Genomic DNA, 12,760 nt, shown 5'->3' on the forward strand with positions numbered 1-12,760 from the left:
CTTTTACCATTGGTGATCTTATAGATCTTATAATTAAATGTTCCCCGGAGACATTTAAGTCTCTTTTTATTATCTACGATAATGATCGAAGGAGACGAAATGAATTAATTATAAGATCTATAAGATCACGAATGGTACAAGGACGTCCCATTATGTCCAATGTTGGGGTGTTTGCCAATATCGGAGAGCCCTGGCAGTAGTGACAATATGTTTGGGAAAAATGAATTGAAGTTTGTGTTGGGGAGGGCACTCGGCTTAGGTAGTTCGTGCAGCAATGTTGACCATTGTACTGTGGTGGTGTAATAATTAGCATTTTTGCCTAGAAAGTAAGAAGACCCGGGTTTGAGTTCCGGCCGCAGCACATATTTTAATTCATTTCGTTTGCTTCGATCGTTATCGTAGATAATAAAAAGAGACTTGAATGTCTCAGGGAAACAACTGTAAGAACTTTATACTGTTGGGAAACACCCCCTGCAATTCTGTTCATAAATGGCAGCACAACAGGTCGAATCACCAGACTGGCGTACAGAATTGCAGTCAGGGTTGTGTGAGATGACCGAGAGTGCTCCAGTTGTCATACGAAAACGCACCCAAGATGGTAACTCCATATGGAGGTCCAGTGTGTCTAACACGCAGACAGGTTGGTTGCAGGCCCTCAGCTGGCCTTCTTCTAACAAACAAACGGCCATCACCAGCACCCCGATGCAAAACCAGCTTTCATCAGAAAACACAACAGACCTCGAACCTACCCTCCAAATAGGTGTCGCTTGATACCACTGAAACAGCAAATGGCGGGGTATTTGGGACAGTGAAATGCAAGCTACATGGCTTCTGACTCGGAGCTGGCCTTGAAGTAACCGCCTTTTCACAAAAAAAAAAAAAAAAAAAAAAAAAAAAAAAAAAAAAAATGGCTCTGAGCACTATGGGGCTTAATATCTGAGGTCATCAGTCCCCTAGAACTTAGAACTACTTAAGCCTAACTAACCTAAGGACATCACACACGGCCATGCCCGAGGCAGGATTCGAACCTGCGACCGTAGCGCCTAGAACCGCTCGGCCACAACGGCCGGCGCCTTTTCACGCTTCGTTGTGTCACTGTGGTACGAACAACTGCTCAGACTGCTGGTGCAGATGCAGCACGATGCGCCATAGACAGGCACACAACACAATGGTCTTCGTTCTCGGTAGTGCCATGTGGCCTTTTGGAGCCCGGGCTTCTTGCTGCCGTACATTCTCGTGACCACCGCTGCAGCAATCATGTACAGTGGCAACTTCCCCGCCAAGTCTTTCTGCAGTTTCGCAGAAGGAACATCCAGCTTCTCGTAGCTCTGTTACAGGACTCCACTCAACTCAGTAGAATGTTAATAATGGCGTCTTTGTCGCGTTAAATGCATTCTTGACTAACGTCAACTCACTTCCAAACTCAAAGGTAACTAACGCTCACGACCGCTACAACATGTGTTTAGAGAAAACCTGATTTGAATCCCCATAGTGGCGCTACTATTGCCATTCTTATGTAACTGGCATAAAATTTGCATAATCAGCTTTCAGATGTAGAAACCCGTCTACTAACTTTAATTTATGTCGCACAACTCCTCCTTGGTATTGTGATTTTTTTCCGTCCAGGTATGTGCAGGTCGCCTCGCCAGTCTAGGCAGTATCGAGAATTTTTATTGTTAATTATAAAAAATATTTCTGCTTAAATTCTCACTTTCAGTACTAGAGCACTGACTTGCATGGCCTACGCGACCACTCGAATCATCACCTAAGTAGAAATTACTTGTTCTTCTAAAAGTACGCTGACGGACAACTTCCCTCGCCTTGCATCTGAGCGACCAATAAAGAGTGTGGGGGAGCGATCACGTTGTGTGCAATACGCGACCAGAGGGTCTTGCTCTCAGCTACGCATGACTTCCGTCCTCTCCCCTCTCTCGCAGTTTGATATGTTACCAAACCACACCTGCCATGACTGTATAACCCAATAGCACCCCCGAATGTACACGGTATAGTTGAATATAAGGGACAGATGTCTTAAAACGTACCCTTTCATTCTAAAAACTCCCTTCGGATGCCCATGTTTTTGACAACGTCTAATCTCACCACTCTGCACCTGTACAGGTATACACTACTGTAGAAAACCTGAAGACAAAAGTAAATTTCACACGACGTGCCACAGCCAAATAACATAGCCATGTGAAACTTGCACTATGCACAGAAACAACTATTACAGTGTAACACAAAAGGACCTGATAGAAAGATGAACAGATATGACACTTTTATTCAAAAGCAATAATTCGCTGAAGTCACCATGCTCTACGACGGTCTCCTGGACATTAAAAAAGACGAGACATGGTTCTTAATAGGATATGTGACCACCATGGACAACAGTGCGTGCTCTGCAAAGTACTCTCTTTCTGCCCACAAGGCTGGTAAGTTCTCCTGTTAGAGCATTCCTTCATCTGCTCGGCTGACAACTACTGCTGAAGGTCTTTAGTGCATGCGGACGTTTTAAAATAGTCTGCCAACGCATACCACGCGTGCTCAATGGGATTTAAGTTGGGTGAATGGCAGGCCAGTCCATTCGCCGAACAGCCTCTCGTTCCAAGAGCTCTTCCACCTGAACTGTATAGTGCAGTCTCACATTTCAAATTGGTTCAAATGGCTCTGAGCACTATGGGACTTAACTACTGAGGTCATCAGTCCCCGAGAACTTAGAACTACTTAAATCTAACTAACGTAAGGACATCACACACATCCATGCCCGAGGCAGGATTCGAACCTGCGACCGTAGCGGTCAAGCGGTTCCAGACTGTAGTGCCTAGAACCGGTCGGCCACAACTGCCGGCCTCACATTTCAATCCACAAAAATGAAGTCAGGGCTGAATGCACCCCTAAAAAGATGCTGAAATCTGGATTCGCAGGACAGAGCGGATCAGATTATAGATGTGAAAAGGGGCCAAAATCAGTTACTGTCTGTTGCACAAAACATACAACTTTATTTTCCTAAAACACTTAATCACATGTGCCGTCAAAAACATTCAGAACAATACGGCTGAAGGCCCGGACATAAGTTATTAAAATTGCCTTAAAGAACACACATGGCTGAAGGCCTTAGTTACAAAATTTTACTTAAAAACTCGGCTGAAGGCCACACACTGGAGATAGAAAAACTGAGGGCTTAAGGTTTAGATAGAGAAGAAAATTTTAAAAGGTTTTAAACAATTGACTTTTCAAATTTTAAATTTAAGATGGCTTGAGCCCTTATCTTAAAGTATTTCACATAAAGTTCGGCTGAAGGCCACATATGGAATATAGAACAACTCAAGGCTTAAAGCCAGGATAATAATAAGGATTTCCAATGGGCAAAAATCTTCTTTTTTTAAAAAAAAACTAGTTTAAGCAAGAATCTTCAAAGTTTTAATTTAAGACGGCTGCAGGCCTTATCTTAACATTAAAACAAACTAAATTAATAGACGGCGTAAGGCCTCGCACAGTACTTGAGACTAAAAGAAAATCGCAATCTGAAACAACAGAACAGTGGTGCAGAGGTGCTCCAAGGGTAACTCTAACGTAAGTTTAGGTGAGACAGGCAGCCAAACGTAATACTAAATAATCGGTTGGCAACCCAACCCAGAGACGGCTGAAGGACAGACAACAACCTAATCAATTCCGCTGCGCCGACCAACGGCACGACAACGGAAAATATCAGCCGAGGACGGAGATACCAGCAGCACTACGACTTCAAAACTGGCGTCTAAAAACAGCCAAGGCACAATAAGCACTCAACAATATGAACAACACCAAAGGCTGTCAAAGTACCCGCGGTACGGACAGCATAAACACGGCGAGGAAAAACATACTGCGGAACACTACGCTACTGCCCTCGGCGCGGAGACTTCGTCGCTGCTCTGTCCCAACCGACCGACTGCCTACTCCAGTACGCAGACAACATTAACATAACTGCTCAGTCGAAATTACACAAGCTGGACAAAGTTCCACGAAAACACTTCCACAAGAACTCGAAAAATCGCAAAAGCAATCACCGTGGAACAACCAGGACGAATGACAAGTCCACACACACACACACACACACACACACACACACACACACAAAGAGAGAGAGAGAGAGAGAGAGAACCCGAAGCGGTCGGCCACCAAATATACGTCGTCAAATAAGATGACCCATCAGACGACCAACCAAGGTCGTCACCACTCAAGTCATGTGTGTCAACAACAGTCGGGCGAGTCTTGGCTGTCCGGACCTCACTGCAGCTCCATCACGACTCAGCTCCATGTCCGTTCGGAACTCGGAGACACGGCGACCCGGACACACTGGCACGGACCCACCCATGCAGAGGTAACACTTCCCATTGGCCACCAGACATCTCTGCACAAGGAAGGAACCGACCTACGTCCAGCAAGATGACCAACTGACGAGGCCCAGAAACGGTCAAAAGACCAAATACACGTTGCCAGATGAGACGACCGACCGAACGACCAACCAACCGTCGTTCCCGCTCCAGTCTCCTTCCGTCGGACAGTCCTAGTGTGTCGCCAGCGGTCGGGCGAGTACTGGCTGTGCAGACCTCACCGGAGCTCCATCCCGACTCAACTGCCGACACACGACGACCCGGAAATACTAGCGGTCGCTGCAAAGATAATACTTTTTTTTCCTTTATTGAATTTCGATTCCCCCCGAAGGGGGCGGGCTGGCAGCAGCTTATTACGCTGCTCTGCAGCCTACGGATTTTTTAAAATGTAAGGAGAAGTTAAGAAACAATAAAAGCAGGCGATAAGACGGGGACTTAAATTGTAAAACGGCGGAAAATTGGGGAAAGTTAAAACACAAAGCAAAGGGTTGGCAAATCGAATAAAAAGACACAGGATGCAGATAGGTAACATAGTAGACAGACAACTAAAAGACATGGTGACAGTCTGGTTTCTGTTCGCAAGAGATATAAAATCACACCCAACGACAATACGATGGCCGTTCGCAGCTCTTCGGAAAAGACACACAACACTGAACAGTCACTGTAAACATTTCACTAAAATGTCGGCACAAATATGACACACCATAGCCTAGGGCAGATGGGGGGGGGGGGTGTACCTGGACACATGGGGGGGGGAAACAAGGAGGGAGGGGAGGAAAAACGAAAGGGGGGAACCAAAGGAGGGAGAGGACCCATAAAGGGGGAGGGGCAGGGCAGATGCGAGAGGGAATGGGAAAAGGCAGAGGAGGGAAATGCAAAAGGACTCTGGGGAGAGGAGGGGAGCAGAGAGAGGGTAGGTGGGGAAAAAAGAGGATGGAAGGAGGAAGAGGGAGCCCAAGAAAAGGATGGAGGAAAGGATGGGGGGTGAGGGATAAATGGAGGGAGAGAGGGCATCATCTGGGAGGGGGAGTTGATGAAAGCCACCTTGGGAAAGGAGATGAAGGATGTAGAGATGGTGGGTGGGGGGGGGACACAACAGTGAAGACGTTGCAGGGGGCGGGGATAGGAGAGGAGAGGAGCAAACAGGGGGTGAGGGGGATCAAGGCGGCGGGAGGTGTAGAGTATGCGGATATGTTCGAGGAATAGGAGCAGATGGGGGAAAGGAATGAGGTCATAGAGGATCCGCGTGGGGGACGGAAGGCGTATACGGAAGGCGAGGCGGAGTGCATGACGCTCAAGGATCTGGAGGGACTTATAGAATTTGGGGGGGGGGGGGGGGGGGCAGATATCCAGGCGGGACCGGCATAACAGAGGATGGGACGGATTAAGGATTTGTAGGTGTGGAGGATGGTAGAGGGGTGCAACTCCCATGTCCAGCCAGAGAGGGGTTTGAGGAGTCGGAGGTGGTTGTGGGCTTCTGCAAAGATAATACGACAGTGCTCTTATATATACGCGGATCTGCTGTCACTCACAGGCAGGCAGGCCAGCAACTTACTGACGCCAGTAATTCGAATAGGAAACGAGGGGACCCACCTGGAGAAGGAGTACTGTGTCACAATAACTTTCACCTGCTAGTGTACCGTGTTAAAAGATTTGGACTTCAGTGTGTGTTTTTTTCAACGTCATAACACTTGCACCACCAAAACGGTCATATTCGACATTGTTCCTGGATGCATTACGTGTCCCACCTCTCTCCATATGAGGGTACGTCCAATATCACTACTCCACCTGACTCTGTTCTCATCCGACAAGAACATGTGACACCGATGCTCGTTGGTCCACTATGCTCCCTATGGTCACGCAAAAAATACCACCGATATGCAGATGTCAACGGAACACAAGCCGCTGGCCGTCTGGCAAAGAGTCGCCGTGCCACTCTGGAGCATGACGTTGCATGCTTGCAGTGCTCTTAAATGTTGTCGCAGTAGCTCACACGGTTTGACGTGAGTCGTTTCTTGCCTGTCATATGCAGCTGTTGTTGACACTGGTCGGCTGTGGTCGACCGCCTTCTCTCCTTTGGACAGCAGTGCCTATGGTTCGGAACACCCTCAATGCACGTGAAACAATGCCGTGATACCAAATTCCTGGGCTACACACGTCACACTTCGTCCTTCTCCGAATTTCTCAATGATTCTTCCCCTTGTCAAGTCGTCCAAATGTGCCTCCGGGCAATGTTGCAGTAAAGAACAGCACCACAGTTCACCGTTGCTGCTCGCTGATTCACACACAGACGCACCCACGCACTGTCTTTTCTTGTTCCTTCAACTGCCTCGTGCTTTGGAACCAGCCTCATTTGGCGCTATAGTCTCGCTGACTTCATGCCACGCTATGTCCAGCTTTTTGTGCATGACTGGTAGTGCTCTGGCAATATGCTCCCGCACTTTAATTTATTAGCAATGCAACACAGTTTGATAAACATAAAACGAAGAGAAAGTGTCCCGAGCTAAAATAGGAAAACGGAAATGGGCGGGACATGAGGAGATCTGATGGCAGATGGTGTGTATTAACAACATAGGGACTTAGTAGCATGTTATTTTAGTTTATCTATCTCGTTTTAACTTTTACAGAGAATGTAAGTTTTGTTTGAAAGGGTTCTCTCTAGAGGAAATAGAAGCATACTGGAATAGAAAAAAATACACCTCAGTCGTTTCTGCTACTGGATTGCGATTTACTTATATTTTCGACTAAATGCGATAATTCTTTTCATTAGGCTTAAATTTATGTCATCATCAGGCATGAGTAGTTCCTAATACTGTCTGCTTGCCGAAGGGTCACAACTTCTTGTGACTACTTGCGAGAATTCTTATGAGATGAGTTTACTTCCCCGCATCTGGTCACTAATTCCAATTGAAAATTTGGAAATGTCTTCACTGTTTCCATTATTTTCTGTTTTCTTCTAGAATAAATTAATAAAAGTAGAAGCGCAATACAAGTCATCAAGCACACTAACAATAACAGCGGGCTCTCTAATCGGTATCTCCATTTCAATAAATGTCACGCCTGCGTCAGCAGCTTAGTTGCCGCCGTGTATGTAGTTGAGAAATGGTCCCGACGGGATAATTGCTGTGAGAGGCGGTAACAGCGGTTCTTATTGCAGTAACAGCTGCTGTACGAGAGCAGTGGGGGTGCTTACACAAGTTCTCTAGTGGGCAATACTCGCAATACGTGGATTTGTTGCTGTAGTCAGCCATTAGCGTCCCACGCCTGTGCAAAGGCCTCTCCTAACTTCTATCCCTAGTCACTGTACCGCTATGTCGTTGGTAATGATGGTCCGCCATATGACGGCAAATCTGTTTTCTTATTTATTTTTCACTTTCTCTTTTTTTCCTTCTACTGTAAATCCCTCTGTTGTTAATACACTCCATCTGCCATCAGATCTCCTCATGTCCCGCCCATTTCCGTTTTCCTATTTCAGCTCGGGACACTTTCTCTTCGTTTTATGTCTATCACACTGTACTGCAATACCGTGTCACTCCGATACTATAATAATTTTATCTACGTCACTACATTTCGGATTACAATGAAATATTTGCACTAAATGAATGTATTCTAGAAAGAAAGATATACACTCTAAAACGACGGGCCATGAATGAATTATTCAAATGGGTCGGAAATCGGTAGATGCGATGTGCATGTACAGACAAGCAAATGATTACAATTTCAGAAAAATTGGATGATTCATTCAAGAGGAAGAGCTTTAGAAAACGAAGAAGTCGATAAAGCGTTGGTTCACCTCTGGCCCTTATGTAAGCAGTTAATCGACTTGGCATTGTTTGATAGAATTGTTGTGAGCCCTGTCAAACTGGCGCATTACGTCGTCAAAGCAAGGGAGCTGGTTGGAGTGCCCTCTCTATAATGCTCCAAACGTTCTCTATTGGGAGACATCCGGCGCTCTTGATGGACAAGGAACGATTTAGCAAGCACGAAGAATAGCAGTAGAAACCTTCGCTGTGTGCGGGCGGGCATTATCTGCTGAAATGTAAGCCCAGAATGGCTTGCCGTGAAGGGCAACAAAACGGGGCGTAGAATATCGTCGGCGTACCGCTGTGCTGCAAGTGTGTCGCGGATTACAACCAAAGAGGTCCCGCTATGAAAAGAAATGCCACTTCTGGTTGTCAGGGGGTATGGTGAACGAGAGTCAGGTTTGCATCCTACCACTGTTCGGGGCGTCTCCAGCCACGTCTTCCCCGGTCATTGGAGCTCAGATCGAAGCGGGACTCATCACTGAAGGAAGATTTACTCCAGTCAATGAGATTCCCGGCAGAAACAACTCTCCAGGGAGAAATGGAGGAAGAAATTGGCTGTATGCTTCTCAAAGGAACCTTCCGACACCTACCTTAAACTACACTCATGCTCATAAATTAAGGATAATTGCAGAATGTGGTGCCACACAACGTGGCACTACACAAAACTGGCGCTAATAGCATAGGCACATAGGAAACACACACGACACAGATCTGTAAGTCCACGGTATTGGTGATAAGTTGAGAAAACCGTCCTGAAACACGTGTGCTACAAAACGCCACAGTTTCCTGCGCATGTACCCCGACATCAATATGGGATATGATCACCGTGCACACGTACATAGGTCGCACAACGGGTTGGCATACTCTGTATCAGGTGCTCGAGCAGTTGCTGGGGTATAGCCTCCCATTCTTGTACCAGTGCCTGTCGGAGCTCCTGAAGTGTCGTAGGGGTTTGAAGAAGTGCAGCGATACGTCGACCGAGAGCAACCCAGACGTGCTCGATGGGCCTTAGGTGTAGAGAATAGGCAGGCCACTCCATTCGCCTGATATCTTCTGTTTCACGGTACTCCTCCACGATGGCAGCTCGGTGGGGCCGTGCGTTATCATCCATCAGGATGAAGGTGGGACCCACTGCACCCATGAAAAGGCGAACATACTGGTGCAAAATGACGTCCCGATACACCTGACCTGTTACAGTTCCTCTGTCAAACACATACAGGGGTGCACGTGCACCAATCATAATCCCATCCCACACCATCAAACCAATACCTCCATATAGATCCCTTTCAAGGACATTAAGGGGTTGGTACCTGGTTCATGGTCCACGCCAGATGAAAAGCCAGCGAGAATCACTGTTCAGATTACACCTTGATTCGTCCGTGAACAAAACCTGGGACTACTATTCCAATGACCATATACTGTGTTCTTGACACCAGGCTTCACGGGCTCTCCTGTGACCAGGAGTCAGGGGAATGCACCTCGCAGGTCTTCGGGGGAATAAACCATGTCTGTTCAGTCGTCTGTAGACTGTGTGTCTGGAGATAACTGTTCCAGTGGCTGCGGTAAGGTCCCGAGAAAGGCTCCATAGCCTTCTGCGAGCACTGGTGGTGAGATATCGGTCTTCTTGTGGTTTTGTACACTGTGGACGTCCCGTGATGTAGGGCCTGGTCACGTTTCCTGTCTGCTGGAATCGTTGCCATAATCTTGAGATCACACTTTGTGGCACACGGAGGGCCCGTGCTACGACCTACTGCGTTTGACCAGCCCCCAGTCGCCCTAGTATTCTACCCGTCATAACGTCATCAATATGTGTTCATTGAGCCATTTTCAACACACAGTCACCTTTAGCACGTCTGAAAACGTCTGCACACTTACTCGCTGCACCGTACTCTGACATGCAGCAACACACCTCTGCGTATGTGGACTGCTGCCAGCGCGTCCATGCGACGACAGCAGGTCAAAAGCACCGCATGATCATACCCCGAGGTGATTTAAACCAGCTAACCGCCCACCAGAGCGTTGTTTCACCACGCATTAGCATTACCCTTAATTTATGAGCATGAGTGTATAAAGGGATTCACGTAATTACTTACTATGGACATATGGACGGAGATCTGTAACCAGTCTTCTCGAATGCCTTCCCCGCCTCTTTAACATTGTGCCAGGTCGGTAGAGTAACCAATATCATGTCTCTTAATGAAAGTGCTACCCTGGATTTATTTATCATAATCATAGATTTTCTGATTACAAAGCCATCGTCAAACAATAACTGTCTACTGTTGCAAGATATGTTGAATCCAACGTTAGTTTATTTCTGGCGATGGCTATCTAGATTATTTTTTAAATGCTGTAGGATACCAAGGTCTGTTGTCAACACATTCCGTTACATTGTCACCAAAATATTAGTTTCGCAGCTAACGAACAATGACTGAAGTGCTGTACAAAATAGAATAATATTTTCGCTTAGCAAGCCATCAAAAATGACTATTTAATTTTTGTTCGACAATCGCGTTGTGTGAGCTATGTATGATTTATGAACTACATTTCTGTCAAACAACAGTTTTTTGGCATGAATAGCTATGTAAGTTAGCAATAGCTATTCTTGATGCCATTAGGAGCAAATGCTGACGAGGATACAAAATACTATTCATCTATATCCATATTTAAAACCAGTTTCACTGTGCACGGCTAATGAAAGCAACTCGGCCAAACATCTCTGAGAAGCTTAAGTACCGTGTTTGTTGGCTTCAGTACTTAAACAAACGTAATATCAAAGTAGATGCTTTTACTGGACGTTAAAGATCTCTCAAAAACGCGTAGTTTTTGCTATGATTTATTGTATGGAACGTTAGGGAATGTAACGTCGGCAGGTAAAGATATTACCATATTACCTTCGCGAGTATGAACTAACACGCAGGTCACTTCCCACGGATAACATTTCTGCTGCTGTTAACTTGTGCAAAAAATGTAGTGCAGTGGAATACCAGACAATCAGATAACGTGGCAGCCGTTTCGTTTATTACCGTGTTTACAGTTATTATCATCCGGAATATTTTGTACATCACTACAGTTTGAGAGTAAGATACAAAAACTCCTCAGTTTTGTCAGATAAACTGTAAATATTACATTTGATGTGAGAATAAATATTTCTCTTGCGTACATCTGTATGTTGAAACGTTAACTTACTATAGCTTCACCCAGGCACTGACCAAACGGATGGCGTATTGTTCTGTTGTAGCAAGGTTGTGATATCTTTCCCAAGCGTCCCCTGATCACTTGGAAACGGACCGTGGAATGTGCTATCGATAAAATTTAATCCTCATATTTCGCGTTTAATGGGTGAGACGTGCGTGTACGTTGTATACGTCATGGTGTCTGTAAGTAGTGATACGCTGGTGATCAGTTCAAAAGGCTCTGAGTACTATGGGACTTAACATCTAAGGTCATCAGTCCCCTAGACTTAGAACTACTTAAACCTAACTAACCTAAGGACATCACACACATCCATGCCCGAGGCAGGATTCGAACCTGCGACCGTAGCAGTCGCGCGGTTCCGGACTGAAGCGCCTAGAACCGCTCGGCCACAGGGGCCGGCTGGTGATCAGTGAATCATTTAAACGAGAGATGGCTATGGCCTTCCAACTGCTACCACTGACGAACTAGAAAGACGATACCATTTAATATTACGTCAATGCCACTTGTATAAAGAACAACTCTTCCCGTTTTTGGTCCTATCTTGTCATGCAATAATACCGCGCATCTTATCTAAGGCGTTTTAAGTATTTATATTACAAAACCGACCATTCTATAGTAACTTAGAAAAATCTTAGTACTATAGGTCAGTGAATACGACCTTTACCAACATTTGTAGATACAGAAAAAAAGGGAGCGAACCCAGACGATTATGAAAGCAAATATAGGGCTTGATAATGGGTTCTTATATTCTGTCGTTACAGCAGGTTAAACTAATAGACTACGTCTCATGGCTTTTAAAACGTATTACGATCTCCGTAACTATGTCCATGAAATAAATCAGCAGATGGGTGACCAAAAACTTCTTAAAGCGACTGTAAGTGCTGAGAACTGAAATGAGGACTGTGAAATAGTCACACTTCGGCTCTTTGCATAGAACTACAAACAGCAGCAACCGAGAAATACAATTTTCTATTCTCTGTTGAGGTAGCAGTTAATTTTGTGTAAGACCACTAGAATGTATTATTCGTAACTCTCTAGAAATAACCGATTGTTTCCATGTAAGCATAAATACTGCATGGTCTGTGCGTACTTCAGCAAACAGATGACTTTTATTGTTTCCGAGTGTTAAAATAACTACACGGCAAAGAGGCTGGCAATTGCGATAGACATGAACTCTCAATAACCAGGAATTCACTCCAGTTAAGTCTCCTTCTGCAATGACCTCATTGTCGAACTGGGGCTAAACCCTACTATTCATTGCACCCTTCCTTCCAGTTAAGCTATTTTTTCTACATATAATTGCATTATTTATCTTTTCTTATTATGTGTTTCTTGGGATTCATTCACCTAATACACAGCAGTAATTTCTCGTAGTTCACGTTGTAAAAT

The sequence above is a fragment of the Schistocerca piceifrons genome, chromosome 1 (assembly GCF_021461385.2).
Source record: "Schistocerca piceifrons isolate TAMUIC-IGC-003096 chromosome 1, iqSchPice1.1, whole genome shotgun sequence".
Lineage (NCBI taxonomy): Eukaryota > Metazoa > Arthropoda > Insecta > Orthoptera > Acrididae > Schistocerca > Schistocerca piceifrons.